The sequence below is a fragment of the Athene cunicularia genome (genome assembly GCF_003259725.1).
Source record: "Athene cunicularia isolate RWA chromosome 2 unlocalized genomic scaffold, athCun1 chr2_part1, whole genome shotgun sequence".
Lineage (NCBI taxonomy): Eukaryota > Metazoa > Chordata > Aves > Strigiformes > Strigidae > Athene > Athene cunicularia.
This window is the reverse complement of record NW_020799095.1, coordinates 6,526-31,320: the sequence shown is the minus strand read 5'-3', so window position 1 is coordinate 31,320 and position 24,795 is coordinate 6,526. Positions and strand designations below refer to the sequence as shown.

The 24,795-nt window shown below is 49.0% G+C and overlaps 1 long non-coding RNA gene across 1 annotated transcript; it reads right to left on the bottom strand.

Annotated features, from left to right (window-relative positions):
• Window positions 1-23,619, bottom strand: LOC113477271. The gene is made up of 3 exons (XR_003397869.1): window positions 23,504-23,619; window positions 15,891-15,895; window positions 1-12 (listed from the first exon to the last, which is right to left on the bottom strand). It is a non-coding gene; the product is annotated as an uncharacterized LOC113477271 (long non-coding RNA).
• Between the last annotated feature and the right edge of the window lie 1,176 nt (window positions 23,620-24,795).

The window sequence follows — 24,795 nt, the reverse complement described above, 5'->3', positions numbered from 1 at the left end:
ATGTGGGAGCAGCTCCTGCCACCCAAAGAGCAGAGCAGTCCGTGTGGAGGAGAGTGCTGGGTCCTGTTCCTTGCTCCCGGGATTATATTCGCCTTTACCCAGTTACTGTTTGATGGAAAATAGTGACATAGCGCTGAGGGATCTGGTGTAGTTGGGATCTGTCAGTGCTAGGTTAACGGTTGAACTGGATGATCTTCAAGGGCTTTTACAACCTAGCTGATTCTGTGAAAATATATAATAAATCCAAGGCAAGAGTGTCATGGATAGTCATAGTAAATGAGTAATAAGTCAAAGGCCAGGAACTAGAGCCCAAACCCAGCTGTGGGCATGACACTGTGAATCGAGTATGCTTCCCACTGGGAGACTTTGCCCTCAGAATGGGTCATTTTTAGGGTATTAGCTGAAGAAAAGCCTGAAATGCTAAAGCAAGACTTCATCACTTCTTTGCAGCTTCTTTTTCTTATGTTTGTCAGCGCACGTGAACAGTGTGGTTTTCTCTCCTAGATAGTGTACAAAACCCATCTTGCAGGAACAACCCCATATTAAATAGAAAAGAAGCAGCAGTAGTGATTCCTGGAAATATACGGCTTATGCTGGTAAAGACTGGAACTGGAGATGTAGCTGTGAGTTAAAGATTTTAAGAGGAATTAAGATAAATCTCTTAAAAATACAGGTCCTTTCAATAGTGGGCATTACAACTTAGAATTACTTTGCCAGCTGCTTCTAATGGCTTTGCTGGAACATTTTACACAGTCGGGTGCTCTCTCTGCCCCTGGGGTCTCTAAATAAAACCATCTGCAGAGACAGCGTGCCACTTACTCCTCTGGTTGCTGCACTGGAGTGGTGAAGATACATGTTCGTATTTTAGTCTCTTTGCCGTATGCCAGGATGCTTTTGAAGGTGAGGAAGATCAACAAATTAAGCGCTTTATGTTTCTAGGACAAGCTGTCTGTGTCAGCACTGGTTCACTTACAGCTCTGTTTCAGTGCATGACTCTATGCAAAACCTAGCATCAAGACTGAGATGTAGATATGTCTATATAGAAAGATGTTTGTGCACGAAGAAGATAAGATAAATTTTGTGTTTTCTATACCTTGGTGGTTAGGAAACAATGGTGAAGTGCGGTGGGCGGAGGAAGCAAGCAGCCAATTCAATGTGAATGATAGAGCAAGCTTCAACTTTATTGAAAGAAATCACACCTTATATAAGCACTCTACAATAATCATGCATACTACTCACAAATCTATTGGATACATGTAAAAAGCTACATTATAATATCCCAGCCCCTTGTGGTATCTCAGGTATGTCACAACATCTTCCCTCCTCTGGTCTGCTTTCTTTCACAAGGCCATTCCTTTATCATACACAAGGCCATAATGTACCTCAGTTTCTCTCTTTGTTAACATAACAGTCCTTTGTTAGCATAACTGTACCCTGGGTTTTTTCCTTTGTTTACCTCAGATGGCTGCAATCAGCTTCTGCAGAGACCCATGGCCTTGCTCTCTGCAAGCCGTTCTCCAACAGTTCCCCCTTTTTCTTTTTGTGCAGGCTGCACAAGCAAAAATTTACTAATATTTCTCCTTATACAACTATATGCTATTTTAATACTTAATACAATCAATAATACTATTCCTAACCATCACAATAAACTGTTAAAAGTACCCTATTAAGTACAAAGCATCCCATATTACCTATATTCAAAGGATATGACTAAATACTACAAAATAAACAGTGAGGAAAATATGGAATAGCACACTTAATTAATAGAAGTACTAACATTCAGATCCGCAATTGCTAGGGAACCCTGGATACAGCGAGAATTTTGAGTGCCCTTCCTCACAAACTGGAAACCCTACGTGATGCGTCCATCTGTAGGTGAGGCATCCAAAGTCGCTGCAGGCAGGTCCAGCCTTTAAATCAACAGGCCAAAATAACTGGCAACTTTCTTTGAGCGGAAACATCTGATTTCATCCTCCTGTTGGGTTCCACCTGGAGCCTGGCCAGTACTCCAGGGGGAAAACTAAGGGAGTTTCTAAATAAGGTTAAATACTTGAGGTCTTAATTCTTAATATTACTAAACAAAGAAAGTGGAATACACACATTCTTACAGCATCTTATCCTTATTAATAACTATATTTCATCTAAAGCACATCTTGCATAAGTGACTAGTAAGCCTATATATGTCATTAAGAAGTTACAATTACTGTTAGCATTTTCTCTTAAAAGAATTGGTAACTGTAGTGTAGTTTGTTCTGTTGCAGTAGCAAACATTACTCAGACATTCTGCTTAAATGATCAGTCTAAGAGATCGCAAACTGTCGGCACAGGGGCACCCACAGCACCCACAGCTGGATCCTGAGTGCTGGCTGCCTCTCACGCCTCAGGTGTGGTTGCACACACCTTGCCGGTGACCATTGGAGATGAGACCTGTGGAGACACAAGCATAACCTCTTCCCCAGGTTATTAAAAGATATGGTCCTTCTCAGTTACTACTTTCTAGGTTTTTGTTAACACTTGAGCTTTACTTTGGACTTCTTGTTGATCTGGTATCTGTGATGAAAAATGACACAGTACTGGTGGCACTTGTGAGACAGGGGAAATGTTTAAAATGTTCATGACATCTAAAGCCTTATTTAGCCTTTTGTGAGGTGTAGATTGGTATGTTGCATCTTGCCCCTTTGTTGTTCTTGTTGCTGTAATAGACGCTTTAGCTTGCTAGATGTATGCTTCACAGTGGCCTGACCAGCCGGTGAATGAGGAATGCAGGTCAGATGCTTGACTCCCCACTCTCTGACACGATGCAAACAGTGCTCCAGGAAAGGTATTAACAGACACATGTACATATTTAATATCTGAATTGCAGCCGTGTGAGTGACAACATATTGCTATAATTCTGAGGAGGTGAGTCCCCAAGAGTTGACACCACTTCCCTGTTGAAGAGATGGAGTCTTTCTGGTATTCAGGGCAAGTTCCAGTGATGTCTTTAGTCTGATACCTTGATAAAGAAAACTGGTTTTGTATTGCTCTGGCATTCTGGTGGAAAAAATGCATGTGTTTTACAGCAGAGCAAATGGCTGACCTGGAGCCAAGATCTCTCCCCCCTTTTGATTTTGCAAAAGCACTTTCAAGATCTGGCGTGCTCTTTCTACGATGGTTTGTCCTGTGGGGGAATGCAGTATACTTCCGATGCTTGTTAGCTATAAGGTGAAGATCTTGTTTTGCTTTCTCTGTCAGTACTCTGGGTGATGTCAGTGAAGGATCTTTTCACGAAATATTAAATAAGCTATGCAGATCATCATGAGTCAGGCCCACGACAGCTGTATCTAATTTACGGTTCCTAACAATGTCTGTAAATCTTTTAAAGTCTTAATAACAGTTTTAAGTTGTTGCAGGACAACACACACAGGTGATTTTTACAAGGTTAGTTTCAGGGTGGGTTTCAGGGTGGGTTGTGCTACAGTGGCGATTAAGACAAATTTGATCCAGTTTGAGTTCCTCATCAGTTACAACCTCAAAATGCAATTGGGGTTTTTTAATATAAATGGATGAATATTTGTTACCCAGTTTTCTAGGCCTCTTACATGAATGAGATCCTTGCTTTAAATTGCTACAGCATGACACCAACCCCGAAAAGCATTTGAGGTACCAGGGCTAACAGCCAATCTGCTCACAGATATTATGGTCACATCTGCACCAGTATCTAAAATGCCTGTCAGCTCACAGATTTTTTAGCTTTAACGAGAGTGCATTTTACCAGAAGTTAACCTTGTGTCATGTTTTAGTCCAAAAATATTTAAGGAGTACCTGCTGAACCAAATCCTGAGTAATTGCGGCTTCTTGGCACAATATTAAAGGGAGCCGCAGTAAAATTAACAAGCTGAATATTTTTTTGATCCTTTTTGTTACTGAACACAGGGGTACAGACCATAATTTTTATTTTTCTCTTCATAATCAGCATCTACAACCCTGGTAAAACAACCCCTGTAAGGTTGCAGATGATTTTTTTTTTTTTTTTTTTTTTTTTTTTTTTTTTTTTTTTTACAAATATTTCCATTAGGCAGATAGTTCAGAGGTGCACTCTCCCCACAGAGTATGCACCTAAATTCAAGACAACAATCAGCACAGAATTACTGCCTCCCGTTAGAGGAGGTATTTTACCTGTAACAGAACACTGAGCCCAAATCAACCGCAGCACCGATGACCCAGCGGGCGGGCACTAGGACCCTGTAGTTCCTCGCTGGCCTCTCCCCTGGCCGGAGAACTCCGCAGCTGCAGTGAGCGGCGTCTCACACACACACCACAAACACACAGAGGAGATCCTGACACTTATTACTCACAGCATAAAATGACAAATATTACCAATACAAAGAGTCCATTAAAAACATATAAAGGCTGTGCTGCATAACCCTGCCGCTTTTGGTGGGGGGTGCCGAGAGCGCAGTGCCGGGCTCAGCCGCAGGCGGCCGCTTCACGGTGGGAGGGCTCGGGGAGGCCCCGGGCCGCCGCCGCCATCTCCGAACGCCACGCACAGAGATGTACACGCTCTTTTTTTCAGATAAAGTACTGTGCCGGTGTGAATATCATTTTTTTCTTAAAACTGTTAGCCAATTTTTATGGGGCCAGTCGATATCCCTGAGCCATCACCTCCAGTACAGCTGTTGTAATCTGAGTTTTTGCAGCCCGTCCTTATTAATGCTTTTCTCTAAATCTTTAATAACAGAAAAATGACGTTCTTCCCAACGTGGCTGATGACTCGGCTCATAGCTTACAGGAGTAAGAATTTTTCTTGCCATGTCCATATTCCCTTGCGCCGAGGTTTTTTCGCCTAACTTTTACGTTTTTTTTTTCTTGCCTCACTTTTATCTACGGATCATCCCCAATCAAGGGAGGACACAGACCAGACAGTCCAGATTATTTTTCAGGATTTACAGCATCAGGGTCTAAAAGATTATCACACCATTCTGCTTCATCAAACAATAAATTTGTCTCTTTAAAGTGTCCCTTAGCCTTGCCCAGACCAATCAGCGCGGCTAAGTTTTTTATCGGACTTACTCCCCGCTTTTCTAAAAAGCAAAAAGTTTAAGGGCTACCTCTCATTCCTTGTTCCTGCCCGGGCAAAAATTCCTTAAATTCCTGGTGCAGCTTGACGACCTTCCTTAAAGTCCGATTAAGTAGCCGACAACCAGTGAAGGCTTTTCCTGGGTAATCCCTATTCAGCCTTTTATTCCTTGTATTCCTTGTGGCCTTTCCTGGGTATAATCCCTACTGCGGCCTGGCCTTTCCTGGGTAAATCCCTATTGCGGCCAATTCCAGGGTAGCCCTCCTCGGATTGCAAAATCTCCTGAAGCCAGACCAGCTGCTCCGATGTCAGCTTACAAATCCTGGCGCTTCAGGAGATGGCACACATCTACTTCCACCTGCAGCGACCTTATCGCCTTCCTGCTCCGAAAATCTGTCCCGCCGCTTCCCGGGTTCTGTATGGTGGAAAAGCAGAGTTCGGGTAACCCTGTTTGGTGCACCACTTGCAGCGGGCGGAGGAAGCAAGCAGCCGATTCAATGTGAATGATAGAGCGAGCTTCAAATTTATTGAAAGAAATCACACCTTATATAAGCACTCTACAATAATCATGCATACTACTCACAAATCTATTGGATACATGTAAAAGGCTACATTATAATATCCCAGCCCCTTGTGGCATCTCAGGCATGTCACAACATCTTCCCTCTTCTGAACCTGTTTTTCTCCCAGTGCTGTTTTCTATCACCCCCAAGGTCATAATGTACCTCAGTTTCTCTCTTTGTTAACATAACAGTCCTTTGTTAGCATAACTGTACCCTGGGTTTTTTCCTTTGTTTACCTCAGATGGCTGCAATCAGCTTCTGCAGAGACCCATGGCCTTGCTCTCTGCAAGCCGTTCTCCAACAGTGAAGTTGCAAATAAGGAAGACTTACACAAAAAAGATCAAATTTTAATAAGCTCACATGCGTCTTGAGTTTTGGGAATCCAGTTGTGCTGCTGCCGGCACTGGGTGCTGTCAGCTCCAACTGACCAACAGCCCGACCCCAGCGGACAGTGGAGGGGCCCTGGGCTGGGGGTTCTCTCCAGCATGGCCCCCCCCATCTCCTGCCCTGGGGAGCCCAGCGCAGGACGGAGCAGAGGGAAGGACCCCCCCTCTCTTCACCTGCTGCAATGCCTCTTGCCTTGGGCTTTCCCACTGGCTCCAGCTGGACTTGGTGCCGCTGCTCACCACCCCCTGGGCTTGGCTCTTCAGCCGCTTCCTACCCACCTCCCCCTCTCCTCAGCCAGCCCACGCTGCTTCAGCGTCTCCACAGGGCTGTTCTGGCAAACGCTGCGGAAAGCCTTCCTCACGCCGGAGTGGACAGTGGCCACCACACTCCTCTCATCTCCCCAGCCAGTCATTTCACCAGGGAAGGTTATTAGGTGGGGCGAGTAGGCTTTCTCCGGCTGGATCCCTGCTGACTCCTAGTTCCAATGACCATCGTCCCTTCATGTTTCCAGGCCATACTGTGGCATTCCCAGCACCTCCATGAACACAGGATCCCCTTTTCTTATCCAATATAATAATACAGTCAGGGTACCTACTCCTATCTAAAACTGCTATGGAAATGCTTGTGTGCTCGGCCTTTAACTCAGGTGTGTTTTTTTCCAAGTCTCTCCAAGAACGTGACTGTGAACACTATAGTAACTATTGAACAAGATGTGCAGGCTTTGTCCTCATCAGTCTGTACGAGAGGGGAGAAGCAGCTGTGGTAATTCCCCCCCTGCTTGCTGTGCCGCCTGGTGCTTGGTGTGATTCCAACCCCTCTCCTGGGCCACACACCAGCTGAGGGTGGTGTGGATTGTAAATGGCAGGGGACTAAAGCCTGCAGCTCATCGAGGATGGACTGGAGTTCACTGCCCATTGGCCAGGATCCTGCAGCCACTCGTGATGATGGCGCCGGGGACACACACACAGAATGTCAGAGGGGGGGTGTCTTGGGAGGAACCAGGCACCTGGGGAGTCCCCAGCCCCACTCTGAGGGGACCCAGGTGTCTGGGGGGGTATCCTGGTGTGTGTGGGGGTCACTGGAGAGGAGGTTGGTCACAGTGGTGGGGTATTTGAGGCTGTTGGGGTTGTGTGCTGTCACCCCCATCTCAATGGAGCCTGACCATTTGTCCACCAGCTTGTCAATACAGACCTGGGGCAGGTCATGGGGGGCTGTCAGGGGACACCCCTAAAACCCCCCAGGAGCCCCTGCTGGCTCCCAAGATCCTCACCCCTTGTGTGCTCTACAGCATCTCCAATATCCTGTGGGGCACCCAGTTGTTCCCAGGACACCCAGTATGTCCCCAGGGTCCTTTCAGGTCCTCAGTTTTCTCCCCAAGCCCTGCCCCTAACCCTGGGGTACCTTCTAAGACCCCTATAATTCACCAAGACACCCCCAGAAGCCCTGTGATGCCCCTCAGGACATCTATGAAACACCAGGAGCACTCAGCACCCCCATCTGACCTCCCAGAACCACTCTAAGTTCCCCTCGGGAGCACACAACACCCCCAGAACCCTTCTAAGGCCCCCCAGGACCCCCATAACACCCCCAGAATCCTTTCAAGGGCCCCCAGGACCCCTCTAAAGACCCTCCCAGCACCCTTTGACACCATCTATGACCCGCCTAGGACCCCTGGGATGCTGCCAAAGACCCCCATATGAGCCCACATGACCCCCCCAAGCTTGGCTGTCTTGTGCCCATTGCTCAGCTTGGCAAGGGCCCCACACATCTCATGGAACAGCAGTGCCTCATTGGACAGCTGCGCCCCTGGACCTGCCCATGCCACTCCTGAATAGGCCATGCCCCCTCTGGGGCCACGCCCCCTGGCAGGCGCCACACCCTCAGGGGAACTCCCTTTCTCGTCACTATGGCAAGGGAGAGTGGGGAAAGCCCTGCCCCGAGGTGGGACACACCCCCTGGAGAGGCCACACCCCTACAGGGGAAAGCCACGCCCCCTCAGAGGCCCCCTCGGCCACAGCTCAATAATAATGGGTGGGGCTCTGGGGCTGGCCCCACCCACCAACAGGCCACACCCCCTCAGACGCTCCACCCACTGGTGAGAGATCCCACAGCTGCAGGTGGAGACAGGCCACGCCCCCAGCACAGCAGACCCCGCCTCGGGAAGTCTCCACCCAGGAGGCTTTAACCCATGAGGGGTTAAGGGAGAAATGGGGCAGAAATGGGGGGAATGGGGGTCCCAGGTCACCGGGGCTGTGTTCAAGCAAAGGCTGAGGGCAGCCATGGAGCCAGGGGCCGGCAGGACCAGCACCCCATCACCCGCGGAGGGGCTCACAGCCGGCCCTGCTCCCCCACGTCCGTGGCGTTGTGAGGGGGTGACATCATACTGGGATGGTTCCAGAACCACCGGGCAGGGTTTCCAGGGTGATGCTGGGGGGCCACAACAACGCTCCGCAGCACCACAGGGAGAAGCACCTGGCACTGCCTTGGGCTGCAGCAGGGGTGACAGCTCAGCGCCCACTGGCTCTTTGTTCTCATGCCCGGAAGGCAGGCGAGGGAGATGGTTTCCCCCAGCTTCAGCGATCGCTGCCTGGAGGGGAAGGGCTGTGACGTGGTCATCAGCGTGGACGGTGTTGAGTTCGAGGCTCATGAGACCATCCTATGTAGCTGCAGTGACTATTTCAGGTCGGTGCTGGACGCAGGAGGGGATGGGGACAAACGGCATTTCCTGGCCTGGCTCACAGTGCCTGGGGGTGTCTTCAGCGCTTCCACCAGCACTAAACTGTCACCCAGCAGTTCCCGTGATCCTGGTCCCTCCCTGAACACCAGAACTCACCCCCAGCCCAGCACCTACCAGCAGCTCCGAGGCGGTGCCTGATGAGCCCCGAGGCGGTGCAGGGCTGGCAGCGTGGCTGGCCGGGCTCACCTGCCCTCGGTGCCAGGAGGTTTTCCTTCCCCACAGGCCCTTACCCGCTGCTGCTCTTGCTGAAGCAAGGGGACCCTCGCCCTGTCGCTCTCTGGCTACAGCTCGAGGCTGTGGCTCCTTTTTACAGCCCACAGCTCCTCAAACAGGCACTAACCCACTGCCCGGCCACCTGGCATGGCTACTGCAGGTGCCCACGCTGGTGCCCAGGAAAGGCAGCCCAGGGGATCAAGGGCTCTGGGCTTAACCCAGCAAAGCTGGTTTTCACCCCCCCTGCTGCTTTGGTTTTGCAGGGCTTTGTTCAGCAGCGGGTCGAACAGCGCCGAGAAGCCAGTATATAAAATCTCCGGCACTTCACCTGGCATGATGAGCCTCATCATCAACTATGCCTACACCGGGACAGCGCCGGTCACGGTCGACAACGTGAAGAGTTTGCTCATCGCAGCAGACCAGTTCAATGTCATGGGCATCGTTGGGCTGTGCTGTGAGTTCCTCAAATCCCAGCTCTGCTTGGAAAACTGCATCGGCATCTGGAGGCTCACAGGGTATTACTTCTGTCCTGACCTGCGAGACACAGCCGACGCATTCATCCTCCGACACTTCGCAGAGGTGACCCGGGTGTCCACGGAGCTGCTCGACCTCTCCATCCCCGAGCTCAGTCTCCTCGTCGAGAAGACCAAGCACGGCGGGACACAAGATGACACTGTCTGCGAGGCTGTTGACAAATGGTTGGCTCACAACCTGCCCAGACGCCAGCAGCACCACGCAGCCTGGCAGCAGCCACAGCGCAGCTACCCCGCGCGTGGGTGACGCGGCAGCAAGCCCAGACAACATCTGTCCTCCTATTTCTTCTCTACTTTGATAAATTTCACCTCTTCGACCTACACTTAAACATGACAAGTCTGTATGGTGGTTTCTGTTGTGTGGGTTTATTTTCCCTTCTTTCAAATCAATTAGAACACACCCCATGAGAGGAATAATTGCTTGGAGGTTTGGTAGGCTGTTCTTGTGTATGAAGCCAATTTGTGCCATGACTAGCTGCCCCTTCCACTAACAGGTCACAGCCATTTCTCCAGGGGTGCCTCCGGTAGCAATCGCAGCAATCCTCACTGCACACAGCCTGCGCTTTCTCCTGAAAAGCCCATGGAGTAACACAGGGAAAACATGATGATAGGGGCTTGAATGCTCCTCACTGGTTGTTTCAAGAGATCGCCTGTATTGCCTTTTTTTTTGAGTATTTACTGTGAGAGTCGAGCTACCAGGCCTGTGAAAAACTAAGACAAACAGCCTGGGAAAGCAAGAATTGAGGCTGATTGAAGATTTGCCTCAAACACTCCCAAGACAAAATTATGAGTCACAGGGTCCTTTCTGTGGAGGCCGAAGCTGATAAGGCTGCCTGATGTATCTGGGGGAGAGAGCCCTGTGGAGATGGGACGGCTCTGCCCTGGGGCACCTGGGCAGATTTCAAGGGCCATGTGTCCGGTGAACGAACTTTGCTTCATTATCCACGAAATGCATATTAAAGTTGACACCCCTCAATATGCTAACGAGGGCTGTCATGATCATGCGAGTGACATCATCCCATGAAACACCTTACCCCTCCCTGTAAATGGGATACGTAGGTCTGTGGGTCGACCTAGGGGACGGACCCAAGGAAAGTGGGTATAAATCAAAGGGGAGAAGAAAGGGCTCTCTCTCTCTCTCTGCCCCTCTTCCTGCCCCCCCCTCGGCCGTCTGGAGAGAGCAGTGAAGCAAAGACGACAGATGCCAGCGAAGAAGATAGCTGCCTCCTGGAATCCTCGCCGGCAGGAGCAGCGCAGGAACTCAGACCAGTGATCTGTACTCCTCCATTCCCTCTATCTCCCTCTTTTCCTTTTTTTCTGTTAAGAAATGTAAAGCATATTATATTGCTTGCCACAGCTTGCTCTGTACTTAGCCAGTATATCATGTGTTCAATTAGTGCATTGTAGGTAGTTAATAAATGCTTGAACTTGGAGACTTGTTGTCCGCTCCAATTGGGGATTTGCGAATCTGAGTCACTTGTCCCCCTCGCTGAAGCGGGACTTGACAATTTACAAACCCATGAATCTCCAGTGTCGCCGCCATTCCAACCCAGCGAGAGGCCCCGCTGCCGGCCCTTGGAGAAAGCCAGAGCAGGGACCAAACCCAGCTCCAGTCAGCCCAGGAGATCACAACAGATCCAGATGCAGAATTGCAAGAAGACCTGGCAAACCCATCACTGCCCCTTCAGAGAACTGCAGGATGGTTTGTGTTGGAAGGGACCTTAAAGATCACCAAGTCCCACACCCTGCCCCGGGTAGGGACACCTTCCCCTAGCCCAGGTTGCCCAAAGCCCCGTCCAACCTGGCCTTGAACCCTTCCAGGGAGGGGGCAGCCACAGCTGCTCTGGGCAACCTGTGCCAGTGTCCCACAACCCTCACAGGGAAGAATTTCTTCCTCAGATCTAATCTAAATCTCCCCTCTCTCAGTTTAAAACCATTACCCTTATCCTATCCCTACCCCCTGACCAAGAGTCACTCTCCCCTTTCCTGCAGCCCCTTTCAGCCCTGGGAGGCCACTCTAAGGTCTGCCCGGAGCCTTCTCTTCTCCATCTGAACCCCCCCCTTTTTCAGCCTGTCCTCACAGGGGGGTGCTCTAGTCCCCCGAGCATCTTTGTGGCCTCTTCTGGACCCTCTTGAGCTGAGGGACCCCTTCTGGGGGCCCAGAGCTGGACACAGCACTGCAGGGGGGTCTCGCCAGAGCTGAGCAGGGGAGAGAATCCCCTCCCTTGACCTGCTGGCCACAATTCTCTTGATGCAGCTCAGGACACGGTTGGCTTTCTGGGCTGCAAGTGCACCGTGCTGGCTCATAATCACTGTCTATGACAAGCTCAGTTTCTTACATGAAATGTGTCTCTAAGTCATTTAATCTTTCTATAGTCATTTCCCCAGAAAAACCTTACTGTCCTTTATAAAGTGCTTTGAATTTTATGGATGAGAAGGACTGTATGAAAAGAGTCAGATTTCAATCACTATTGTTACTATTAACCTAACATGATGATTTGTCAAATTATGAGTTTAATGACCCATGCTTATCAAAAGTAATTAGTGTTGCTGGCAGAAAAGCCCTATATACTACTTTCTACAGTTGGTCATATTGACAAAAACACTTGTTTAATACAGAAATGTTCCTGATAAATTCTGGAACTTCCTGACAGAGCAAAAGCTTTGTATAATCCCTTCATAAGGAGCAGAAGAGCAACCCAGGACGGACATTACCCAATTTAAAAGCTGATACAATTCTGGGGTCACCCATCACGAGCGTGGAAACATGTCCGACACATTTTCCCTGCAGAAGCTCCATGAGCACAGACGGCACCAAGAACCTCTTCCACTGCTTTCAGCACGTGGAGAAACACCCAGATCTGGATAAACCCCATCAGCAGCCCGGCTGTTCAGGAAAAGCCTGGTGGCCAAACTCGGTGTCAAGAGAAACAACGGGCCGAGGCAGCGAGAGGGTGAGTGTGGACATTAAAAACTGCTGCTATGAAGCACTCCGGTGTGAAATACAGTCGATGAACAGCCTGGGACTGGTTTCATCATGTTGTGCTTGTGCCACCTCGAAGAAAGTAGCTGAGACTTGGTAAAACCAAGGGAGGAGGTGTTGCTTTCACAGTTAAGTTGCTGAATTTGGTAAGATACATGGACCTTCAGTCCCCTTAATACGTAAGCAGAGCAAATTATTACTCTTACTGAATCAAACTGTACACATCACACTGCTTTATCCCTCAAGATCAGTTTCTGACTAAGTCATGATCACCATGAAGTGCAGCCCACTTTTTCATTCACATTTGCAGTGAGATATAGCAAATATGAATTCTGGCCACACTTGTTGCCCTTTTCATGTCTAAAGCCTCACTGAAATGCACAGCATGACTGCAAGGTGTTATACTTCTAACAACGTGTATTTTGTTGTACGAAAATTGAATCACAATCAGAGGTAGACAATATTTGGGAAAACAGTGGAGTACATGATCAACACTGTAGAAAAAAATCCAGAAGAGCTGTAAAAGTCAAAAGTGACAACATCTTCCTCTTTCTGGTAAGGATATTTAATTATTAATCCACATAACAAAAATAGTGAATGTTAAAGAACCTTCTGCTTTGGCAAACTTTAGTTTATACTTGGTTAAAATCCCTATTTCTCCTGTAACATTTTCTTTGAGAGGTTCTCAAGCTACCTCATAACATGTCTGTGAAATACATCACTTCTCTCCCTTACAGATGAGAAAATCAAGCAAAGCGTAATTAATTCATCCTTCTAGAGCTGCAGTCATCCCTAACACAGAGATCAAAGACTCGGAGTGAGGGAGCAAAACAGAGAAGCGATGTTAACCCCAGTCTCCAAATCTCCTGGTAAATCAGGGATAAACTTGCAGGATGCTAAGAAACCTATTTCAGATTAATCTCTCAAACACGGCCACCCCTCACCAAGCTGCAGGCAGAAGGATGTGCCACCAAGAAAAATGAGGCGTTGCCGTCCGACGGTGTCACTAGCCCTGCCACTTGCAATCCAAACAATGACAAAATGGTACTGAACTGCTGACCTAAGTCTGCAGAGAGGGAACAGAGGTTTTATGAGGCAGAGCTGGGACTGAGAATAAGATCAGATCACAGTGTGAAAAATCTGTTCCTTCCCTATTACTGAGCTTCTCCGATAAACTGGAGGTTAAAAACAATCCTGCCAAATCACTGATGATTTCATCAAATATACAGAGAACTCGAGGCTGAAGTGTCTATTTTGCTTGACAAGCAAAGCAGACACACTGAGAGGGAGGGAGTAAAATACATCAACTACAGACTGAGTGAGAGGGTATCAGAAAACATTCTGATTTTTCAGAAAACCTTCTTTGTGATCCCCAAAGTGTATGCAAGGCAGTTAGGGAGAATCTTTGGAATTATGGGGAATCTTTGACTGGCTTCTCTTGCCAAAAACAACTGGAGGTTGACAAAAAGTCAGCCTTATGGTGGGCCTGCACCATCAGCACACACACAAACGTTTATTACCCCAAGGAAACAAGTCCCCCGCCCTTAGAAACCAGAAGGATGGGGGTTTAGTAGCCACTAAATCCAAAGGCTGTGGTTAGGAACTGTAACCAAGGCATAGCCAAGACACCAACCAAATGCAATAAAATCACAGAGCAGTAAAAATTCAGCTTTGGTCTAGAAAAAAAAAAACACCACTATTCTGCATGGTATCACTAACGTTCAAAATAATGTTTGAAGGCTTCACCAGATGCCAGATATCTTTATCACACGCACGATGCACAACACTTCCCATCTTAAAAGCACACACCGATGTGAAGGGATGTTGCCTGCAGGAAATGCGACCAGGGACACAGCACATTGCCTACAACACCAAAAAAAAGCAGTAACACGGTGTGCAAGGTTTAATTCTTGCCGGGATGAGAGAGCACGTGGCTGTTGCCCCTCCCCCACCCGCGCCAGTCGGACTGGAAGTTAAACACAGACCCCGGCTAAAATAACAAGAAATTTAATACAACAGAGTGATAGAACAATCTGAATAACAACAGTATCAATGGTAACAACAATAAACAGCAATAACATGAACAAGACAAAAGATATACAGAGAAATACCGCTAAATGATCAAGGAGCAAACTCGCCGTGTGTATGGCAAAAACCCACACCAGAAGTGAAAGTGAAAAGGCTCGGCCCCTGGACCTGATGTCAGCATGGTATGAATAACCCGGCTGGAGATCCCTTCCCCCTCTCTCTCTGCTGGGGAAAGCTTTACTCTATCCTGGCTGAACCAGGACATAATCCACTCCTTTATTCTATACCATCTACGTCACTTCCAGCTGCCATTTAGCAGTTCACAATAACAAAGTAATAATCTACACAGGCACAGCATAATTTACGGCACGTTCTCACCCAGAATCAAGTCCCCCTGTGGTACACATCGGACCTCCCCATTGTCCTGCATCACCCACCAGGTGCACCCAGGTCCTTGGGCAAAAGTAATCCCGTGGATGGGTTTGCCTTTACCTTTGCCTGGCGCAGGACTAAACCAGACCTTTTATCCCAATATATTCCTCATGTGCACCACAGGGACTTTATCCTCATCTACAGCACGTGGAGGTTTCAACTGAGCCGGGCCAGCTCGACTTGCAGATCCTCTTGTGTTGACTGGTCAGGTGGCCTTTGCTAGATGCATGTCCCAGTCTTTGAAGGTCCCACCTCCCAGTGCTTTCAATGTGGTTTTTAACAGTCCATTGTAGTACTCCATCTTCCCACAGGCTGGTGCGTGGTAGGGGATATGGTAGACCCACTCGATGCCGTGTTCTTCTGCCCAGGCATTTATGAGGTTGTTTCAGAAGTGGGTCCTGTTGTCTGACTCAATTCTCTCTGGGGTGCCATGTTGCCACAGGACTTGGGTTTCAAGGCCCAGGATGGTGTTCTGGGCGGTGGCGTGGGGCACTGGGTAAGCTTCCAGCCGCCCAGTGGTTACTTCCACCATCGTGAGCACGTGGCGCTTCCTGTGGCGGGTCTGTGGCAGTGTGATGTAGTCGATCTGCCAGGCCACTCCATATCTATATTTCAGCCATCGCTCTCCATTTCGCTGGGGCTTCACCCGCTTGGCATGTTTGATTGTAGCACACGGCTCACATCTGTGGATGATCTCTGCAATGGTGTCAATGGAGAGGTCCACCCCTCGATCTCGAGCCCACCTGTATGTTGCATCCCTACCTTGGTGGCCCGAGGTCTCGTGGGCCCACTGGGCTATGAACAGTTCACCTTTGCGCTGCCAGTCCAAGTCCACCTGAGCCACTCTAATCTGGGCAGCTTGGTCTGCCTGGTGGTTGTGTCGATGTTCATCAGTGGCCTGACTCTTGGGTACATGGGCATCCACATGGCATACCTTCACAACGAGGTTCTCCACACGGGCTGCAATGTTCTGCCATACTTCAGCAGCCCAGACAGTTTTACCCTTACGTTGCCAGTTGTTCTGCTTCCATTGCTGCAGCCATTTCCACAGGGTATTCGCCACTGCCCACGAGTCGGTGTAGAGGTAGAGCCTCGGCCACTTTTCCCGCTCAGCAATATCCAAAGCAAGCTGGACGGTGTTCACCTCTGCAAACTGGTTCGATTCCTCCTGTCCCTCAGCAGCTTCAGTGACTTGTCGTGTGGGACTCCATACAGCAGCCTTCCACTGTCGATGTTTTCCCACAATGCGACAAGACCCATCAGTGAACAGGGCATATCGCTTCTCCTCATCCGGCAGCTCATTATATGGTGGGGCCTCCTTAGCACGTGTCACCTCCTGTTCTGGTGATCCCGGAATCTTTGCTCTCTGGCCAGTTCGTGATCACCTCTAGTATCCCTGGGTGGCTGGGTTTCCCTATTCGAGCCTGTTGTGTTATCAACGCAACCCATTTACTCCACATGGCATCGGTTGCATGATGCGTGGAGGAGGGTTTTCCTTTGAAAATCCACCGCAGCACCGGCAGTCGGGGTGCCAGGAGGAGCTGTGTTTCAGTGCCGACCACCTCTGAGGCAGCCTGAACTCCTTCGTACGCTGCCAGCATCTCCTTCTCAGTTGGTGTGTAATTCACTTCAGAGCCTTTGTATCCCCGGCTCCAAAAGCCTAGAGATCGGCCTCAGGTCTCCCCAGGTGCTCTCTGCCAGAGGCTCCAGGTAGGGCCGTTCTCCCCGGCTGCAGTGTAGAGCATGTTCTTAACCTCCTGCCCTTCCCAGACTGGCCCGAGGGCTACTTCTTGGGCAATCTTTCATTTAATCTGTTCAAAGGATTGTTGTTGCTCTGGGCCCCATTCAAAATCGTTCTTACGGGTTACGTGGTAGAGAGGGCTCACAATCAGGCTGCAGTTTGGGATGTGCTTCCTCCAGAACCCCACAGCGCTCAGGAAAGACTGAGTGTCCTTTTTAGAGGTTGGTGGGGCCATGGCTGTTATCTTGTTTATCACCTCCACTGGGATGTGGCGACGCCCATCTTGCCATTTTATTCCTAGGAATTGAATTTCCCTTGCAGGCCCATTAACTTTCTTTTGCTTAATGGCAAAGCCAGCCTTCAGGAGGATTTCAATTATTTTCTTCCCTTTCTCAAAAACTCCCTCGGCTGTGTTCCCCAACAGAATGATGTCATCAATATACTGCAAGTGTTCTGGAGCCCCACCTCTCTCCAGTGCAGTATGGACCAGTCCACGGCAAATGGTGGAGCTGTGGTTCCACCCCCGGGGCAATCGATTCCAGGTGTACTGGATGCCTCTCCAAGTGAACGCAAACTGTGGCCTGCACTCAGGTGCTATCGGAATGGAGAAAAACGCGTTAGCAATGTCAATCGTGGCGTACCACTTGGCTGCCTTCGACTCCAGCTCATACTGGAGCTCTAGCATGTCCGGCACTGCAGCACTCATTGCTGGCGTAACTTCATTCAGGCCACGGTAGTCCACAGTTAGCCTCCATTCACCATTAGGCTTCCTCACTGGCCATATAGGGCTGTTGAAGGGGGAGTGAGTTTTGCTGATCACCTTCTGGCTTTCTAGTTGACGGATCAGCTGATGGATGGGGACCAGGGAATCTCGGTTGGTGCGGTACTGCCACCGGTGCACCGTCCTGGTAGCAATTGGCACTCGCTGCTCCTCAGCCTTAAGCCGTCCCACCACTGAGGGATCCTCTGAGAGGCCGGGTAAGGTGGACAACTGTTCAACCTCCTCCAGGGCAGCTACACCAAAAGCCCACAGGTACCCTTTCGGGTCTTTGAAGTGCCCTCTCCTGAGATAGTCTATGCCCAGGATGCACGGGGCATCTGGGCCAGTCACAATGGGGTGCTTGTGCCAGTCCTTTCCAGTCAGGCTCACTTCAGCTTCCAGTAGGGTCAGCTGTTGGGAACCCCCTGTCACTCCAGAGATGCAGATGGATTCAACCCCACTGTAGTTCGATGGCATCAGGGTGCATTGTGCACCAGTGTCCACCAAAGCCTTATAGTCTTGTGGGTCTGACGTGCCAGGCCATCGGATCCACACTGTCCAGTAAATCCGATTGTCCCTTTCCTCCACCTGACTGGAGGCAGGGCCCCTCTAATCCTGCTCATCATCACTCACTTCTTGAAAGAATGATTTACTGGTCCACTCAAGAGGGTCAGACATAACGTTCACCATTCTATTCTGCCGCGGGGATTTCTGACTGGACACTGGAGCTGCGCTCCTCTTGGAGGACTCCCCTTTTGCGATGGCCTTCCTTTTCAGCTGCTCTACTGGTGCAGCTAGGGCAGCAGTGGGCTGTCCATCCCACCTCCTCATGTTTTCTCCATGGTCACGGAGAAAAAACCACAGGGTGCCTCGTGTTGTGTACCTTCTGCTGACTTTTTCTTGGGTGGGGAAACGTTTACTTCTAATGGCTGAGACATTAGCTCGTGCAAGTGGAATGTAGGACATGTCCTCTTCCATCTTCTGGAGCCTCTGAGACAGTTCCTCCACAGCTGAGACCCAGGAATGCTAAGATGAGGGGAGATTTCCCTCATATTGCAGGAGCTTGCCAACCACTCCATCCACTCTTAGAGTGTGGGTGTCTGTCCACCAGGACACTATTGCCAGTGCTTTCGAGTGTGCTTCTGGTGCGCTCTTCAGGAACTTTCGCCACATCAGGTGTGTGTAAGGGGCCTGATCTGGGTCCATGGGTGACTGCTCATCATTCAGATCACCATAGATCATCTCAAACACAGCCAGTTCCCTGAGGTTCTGGATGCCTTTCTCAATGCTGGTCCATTTGCCCAGCTGACATAGGATATCGTCCTTGTAGGGGTGCCTCTCCCTTACACTGAACAGGAGTCGCTTCCAAAGGCTGAGAGTTTGAGCCTGTTTCCCTATTTCCCTATCAATGGCCAAAGATCCCAGCTGCTTGGCCTCTCTCCCCTCCATCTCAAAAGCACTGGCTCCATTGTCCCAGCATCGGAGCAGCCAGGTGCAAATCTGCTCACCTCCCAGGCGGCTGAAATCTCTCCGCATATCTCGCAGCTCAGTCGGGGACAGAGATCGGACAATCACCTCTGGTCCTTCCTCCTGTTCCCCTGATGGGCCTGGCTCATCCTCATCCCTCACTCTGCGAACAGATTTTCTGGTATATTTTGTTTTCTGTATTGGGGCGAGTGACACTGGCACTGCCTGGCTCTCTGGCTCAGTCTGTGTGCTGATGGAGGCGACTGAGACTGGATCTGCCTGTGCCCCCGGTTCAGATATTGTTTGTGTGGCCTTTTCTTCCCGTTGAGGGCAGCGGGTGGTATTAAAGAGGACACGGTGGGCATGGGCAAGTCCCCAACACATTGCAGTGATTTGTGTCTCCTGGGTTTTGCCCGCTTGGTAACACACCCTTTCTAAGCAATCCATCAGCTTATCAGGGCTTTGCATTTGCTCAGGAGTGAAATTCCAAAGCATTGGAGGTGCCCACCGACTCAGGACTTTGCCCATCTCTTCCCACACCCCTTGCCACTCACTATTATCTGGCCTCGGGGCAGGTTTCCATGCACTGCTGTTGTCAGAGAAATACCATATGGCCAAAACCGAAACCAGGCAGACATTCAGAAGGCATAGTGCCACAACCACACTGGCCTGCGGGCTCCATGAATAGTTAAAACTTCCCAAAGCCGAGAGGATCTCTTCCCCTGGCTCACCCACAGAGGGGGTGATAACCCTAACAAAAAACCAAATGGCAAACAGGTACCGCCCCCCCCCCCGCGATACAAAGGCATCATAAGCATTCAATAGCCAGTATAACAACATAAGGCCCTTTGCACATTTTCCACTGAAAACAAACACCACCACTGGGATTATACACTGGATATAAGGGTTAATCCAGCCCCACCATGCAAGCAAATGGGCCAGCATTGCAAACATTTTCTTATCAAACACAAATTCAAACAGAAAGATTACACCCAACAGATTGCTCTAGCACACTCTGGTCAGCGTCTGCCCCACGTTGGGCAGCAATTTTTAATGTGCAAGGTTTAATTCTTGCCGGGATGAGAGAGCACGTGGCTGTTGCCCCTCCCCCACCCGCGCCAGTCGGACTGGAAGTTAAACACAGACCCCGGCTAAAATAACAAGAAATTTAATACAACGGAGTGATAGAACAATCTGAATAACAACATTATCAATGGTAACAACAATAAACAGCAATAACAGTGAACAAGACAAAAGATATACAGAGAAATACCGCTAAATGATCAAGGAGCAAACTCGCCGTGTGTATGGCAAAAACCAACACCAGAAGCGAAAGTGAAAAGGCTCGGCCCCTGGACCTGATGTCAGCATGGTATGAATAACCCGGCTGGAGATCCCTTCCCCCTCTCTCTCTGCTGGGGAAAGCTTTACTTTATCCTGGCTGAACCAGGACACACGGGATGGGAACAGCTGGCGCAGGAGCAGCCCTGCAGGAACAGCCTGGGAGCTGCAGGCATTCAGAAGCTGGATGCACACCATGTCTCATAAAATGACAGCAAAGGTCCCCGGGGCGTCCGAGCCGGAGCACAGCCTCCGAGGCATGAGCAACTGCCCCTCAGCTCTTCCCAGCACTGAGGAGGCTGCTGGGCACTCGGTTCCGCAGGGACCATCTCACGGGCTGATCCACCAGCAATCGAGAAAGTGTGATGGACACTTAGGAGAAGTTTGGAGCCAACGGAGCCATCCAGTCTTGGGAGGAACTGGGGTCTGCATTTCTGCAGCAGAGGACTAAAGCGGCGGAACACAGCACAAAGCCAGGAGACTGAGGAGCAGCAGCTCTGCTGAATGTCGGCCGTGAGCAAGGTGGGAAACAGCAGATTTCAACAGCAGCAGGGATGCTCCAGGTTAGAGTTCAGGGAAAACTGTCCAGTGTAAAGGCTGATAAAGCACTGGCAGAGGGTGCTTACAGGAGAGGTGGGGACTTTTTAAGAAGAAGATTGAACAAACACCTTGTAAGAAGAACACGAGCAGATCTGACCCTGCCTGAGGCCAGATGAGGCGACAGCCCACGGCCCCGGCCAAGCCCACAGAGCTGTGTGTGGCAGCCCTGAGCCTCCCCATGGGGCCCTGCAGAGACACTGCAGAAGGACAGAGTTCACCCCGCTGCCCTGGGACAGTAAAGCAGACACACACCCAGGAGACCTCTGGCTACAAGGAAAAATTCTACAGCCACTGAACAAATCTCAAAGCTGAATAAACAGTTTGTCTCCCTCTCCTTTTAGAATTCCTACACACACACACACACACACACACACACAGAGTTTTATTATAACTCCAGGAATCTGAAATATGGGTAAAAATATCTTCTTACAGCTATTATCTCCATATTACAGGTTTGACAGTGAACTCTGTACAGTGCCTTAAAGCTCCAGAATAACTTGTCATCAGCTCCATCCACATTTCTCCTCTTACGAGCCTTCCCACCCTGCTCCTACTTCCTTTTTTTTTTTTTTTTTTTTCCTATACTATGGAATTATAGCAAAAAGCAAGATGAACAAAGATCATTAGATGAAGGACACAATGTGAGATTTGATATCAGCAGAGTTAAATACATCAGGGAGGAATGAGATATATTGACAGCTAAAGGGTTTGTTCATTTGCAAATTTTCTGCTAGATTCACTTTTGAGATAGTCAGAATGTAATAAACATTCTCTGCAGGGTTATGGATGAGGAAAAATAAAAGAGTTCTAAGTAGTATTGATTTGGGGTGAAATGGCAGAATGTGACAATCAATAGAGTTTAGTCAGATATAAAATAGGAATCACACCAGTCATGACAGGATTGTTACAGGAGTCAAAACCTGGTATCAGCTGGACCTGTACTGCCGTTTTGTGTTCTTAAATAATTAACCATCAAAATAGGAAGGCAACTTTAGCCAATCTGTATATCCCTAGTAATACAAATAGGTACCAAATACCAGGTACCAGTACTTTAGCTTATTAGAAAAAACAGTGAGAGTCTAGACAGTCTGAAGTGCAAGTTTACTTAAGTGAAAACAGTCATCTGACAAAGAAACAACAAAACAGTCAGCAGCATAGTCCTTGGAATAGCTTCCTTTGTGGAAGCCCAAGCACTGTGTTCAGATATCTACCATACTTAGCCATGAAAGTACCAAAATACTCTATGTGTTACATAGGCTATACTGAATAAAAATAGTAGTAGAAATGTCACCTGAAAGCAGTTTCTAAGATTTTGTGTGATTTAGGAGCCCTGTGACAGAAAATTAAAAAAAACAAAAAACCAAAAAAAAACCCAAACCAAAAAAACTAAAGAAACAAAAGAAAAAGGTGTTAATTGCCAGAATTTGCTTTAAGATAATCTTGAAAATGCTGCAATATTTTAGGAAATATTTATTACAGTTGAAAACTTGCTGAGATTCCACATGCTCACTGATTGGTATCGGCATGCTACTCATCATGTCATGAATCAGACATGCAGCCACTGATACAGTTAAGAAACAATTCATACTTCAAAGTGTCCCATGAGCAGGGGCAATTCAAAGGCAGCTGTGGGATTTATGTGCAAGTAGAAAGGCTCACGCTTCCCGCCACCACTAGACCACCACCAGCCCTGTGAACACAGCTGCTCCTGAGGGTGGGGAAGTCCAAGGAAACCCTTTAGATTACCACACAGTAATTTCTTCATCCATTTACCTCGAAGAACATACTACGAGGTGAGTTATGCGTTTTTGAAGGCCCCTCCACTGTTACAGCACACATTCCTCATTCCCAAACATTCACCACTCTCCCCGTTGTTTCTGCAATGTTTCCAGCTGAAGGATCAGAAAGCCAATTGGCCTGGTTCATTGTCAGTGCTGGAACAGCAGTGCCATTCTTTCCTTATGCCCACATGTAGGTATTCATTTGATCTTCAATGCTAGCAGCACCTATCCTCTCATTTTAGGGCATCATTACAACACGAGGAGAGTCTGCCATCCAACCAGAAACAGAGGACGCAGTGACAAGACAGCACTAAGCAGACATATTTAAATCAACCTCCCAAACAAGGCCATGCTTATAAGCACAACGCAGGGGCATCCAGAATTACTAGGCAGTTGTCTGAAATCTCTGCAGCAATTCCTGCAGTAATATGCCCAAAGTTCTCATGCAGAGCCACATAAATTCAGGGGGTTTGGCTTGCAAATGCCTCAGTGGGTACCAGAATGCTACTGCACTGTTTGTTCAAGATGCTCTGTAGCTCATTGGTCTGTAGGGAGAGGCGCTCGGAAGACCTCGTGATGAATAAGGAACCGACCAAACACTCCAAAGAAGAATGTTACCAAAACACAGCCATGCTTAAGGTGGATGCCTTTAAGGAACATATATAAAGCAATTGAGCAGCTAATAAGTTGAACAAGTAGCAGCCCACATGTTGGTGTCTGTGCTTTTGTTCCCGCGAAGGTTTTAACCTCCTGCAAGGGTTAGCTGTGATCTGAGCGCCACATGTCTGTGGATTGGCAGGTAGAAAAAGACAGCTAATGCCTTACCACAAGAAATGGTGACCCCGACGTGAGGGCAGTGGTGATTTCGGTGTGCGGACCGGTGGCGGTCAGTGGTGCACGGCAGGAGGTGATGGAGCTCCACGCAGGACGGGAGACTCCACGGCGTGCCATGGAGGCCACAATCAAGGTACTTAAAACATGGGGAATGCAATATAGGACTTCCATGAAGTCGAGCGCTTTAAGAGCTATGCTACAAATTGTATTAGAGCTCGGCGTTTTGGCCAAGCCGATGGATTGCATGAAGTCAGAGCTCTGGCCTCTAATGAAAGCTGATTTAACAGAGCAGGCAAAATTGGGAAATCCGGAGCACTTGGTGACTTGGGATAAGTCAAATGCATTGATGAAAGCCACCCAAGCCAAACAGCATGCATCTAAGGATGCACATAGGGGACCGCAACGTTTCTCAGAGGATTCTACTGAGACGGAGGAGCCTGCGGGGTCCAGCAGTGGTCGGGGCGCGCAGTATGGAGATGGCAACGGCAGCTCGGGGCCCCCCCAGAGCCCCACCGCGCCGCGGAGCGGCCGCCTGTGGATGAGCCCGGCACCGCGCTCGGCACGCCCCCCCAGGCAGGATGGCAGGTTTTTCCCGGAGAAGGCGCTGACGCTGCCATGCAGCACTGGCTTTATATGTTCTTGATGGAGTCTTCATATTTGTCATATTTGTCACTTTATGCTGTGAGTAATAAGTGTCAGGAGCTCCTTTGTGTAGTTGTGTGATTGTGTGTGTGTGTGTGAGACGCGGCCCACTGCAGCTGCGGAGTTCTCCGGCCAGGGGAGCGGCCGGTGAGGAACTACAGGGTCCTAGTGCCCGCCTGCTGGGTCATCAGTGCTGCGGTTGGTTTGGGCTCAGTGTTCTGTTACAGGTAAAATACCTCCTCTAACGGGAGGCAGTAATTCTGTGCTGATTGTTGTCTTGAATTTAGGTGCATACTCTGTGAGGAGAGTGCACCTCTGAACCATCTGCCTAATGGAAATATTGGTAAAAAATAATCATCTGCAACCTTACAGGAGTTGTTTGTTTTACCAGGGGTCATAGATGCTGATTATGAAGAGAAAAATCAAAATTATGGTCTGTATCCCTGTGCTCTGTAACAAAAGGGTCAAAAATTTTTCAGCTTGTTAATTTTACTGTGGCTCCCCTCACTAGTATGCCGAGAAGCCATAATGACTCAGGATTTGGATCAGCAGGTACCCCTTAAATATTTTTGGACTCAGACAGTGACACAAGGTTGACTTCTGGCAACATGTACTCTTGTTAAAGCTAAAAAATCTGTTAGGCTAACAGGAGTTTTAGATACTGGTGTGGGTGTGACCATAATATCTGTGAGCA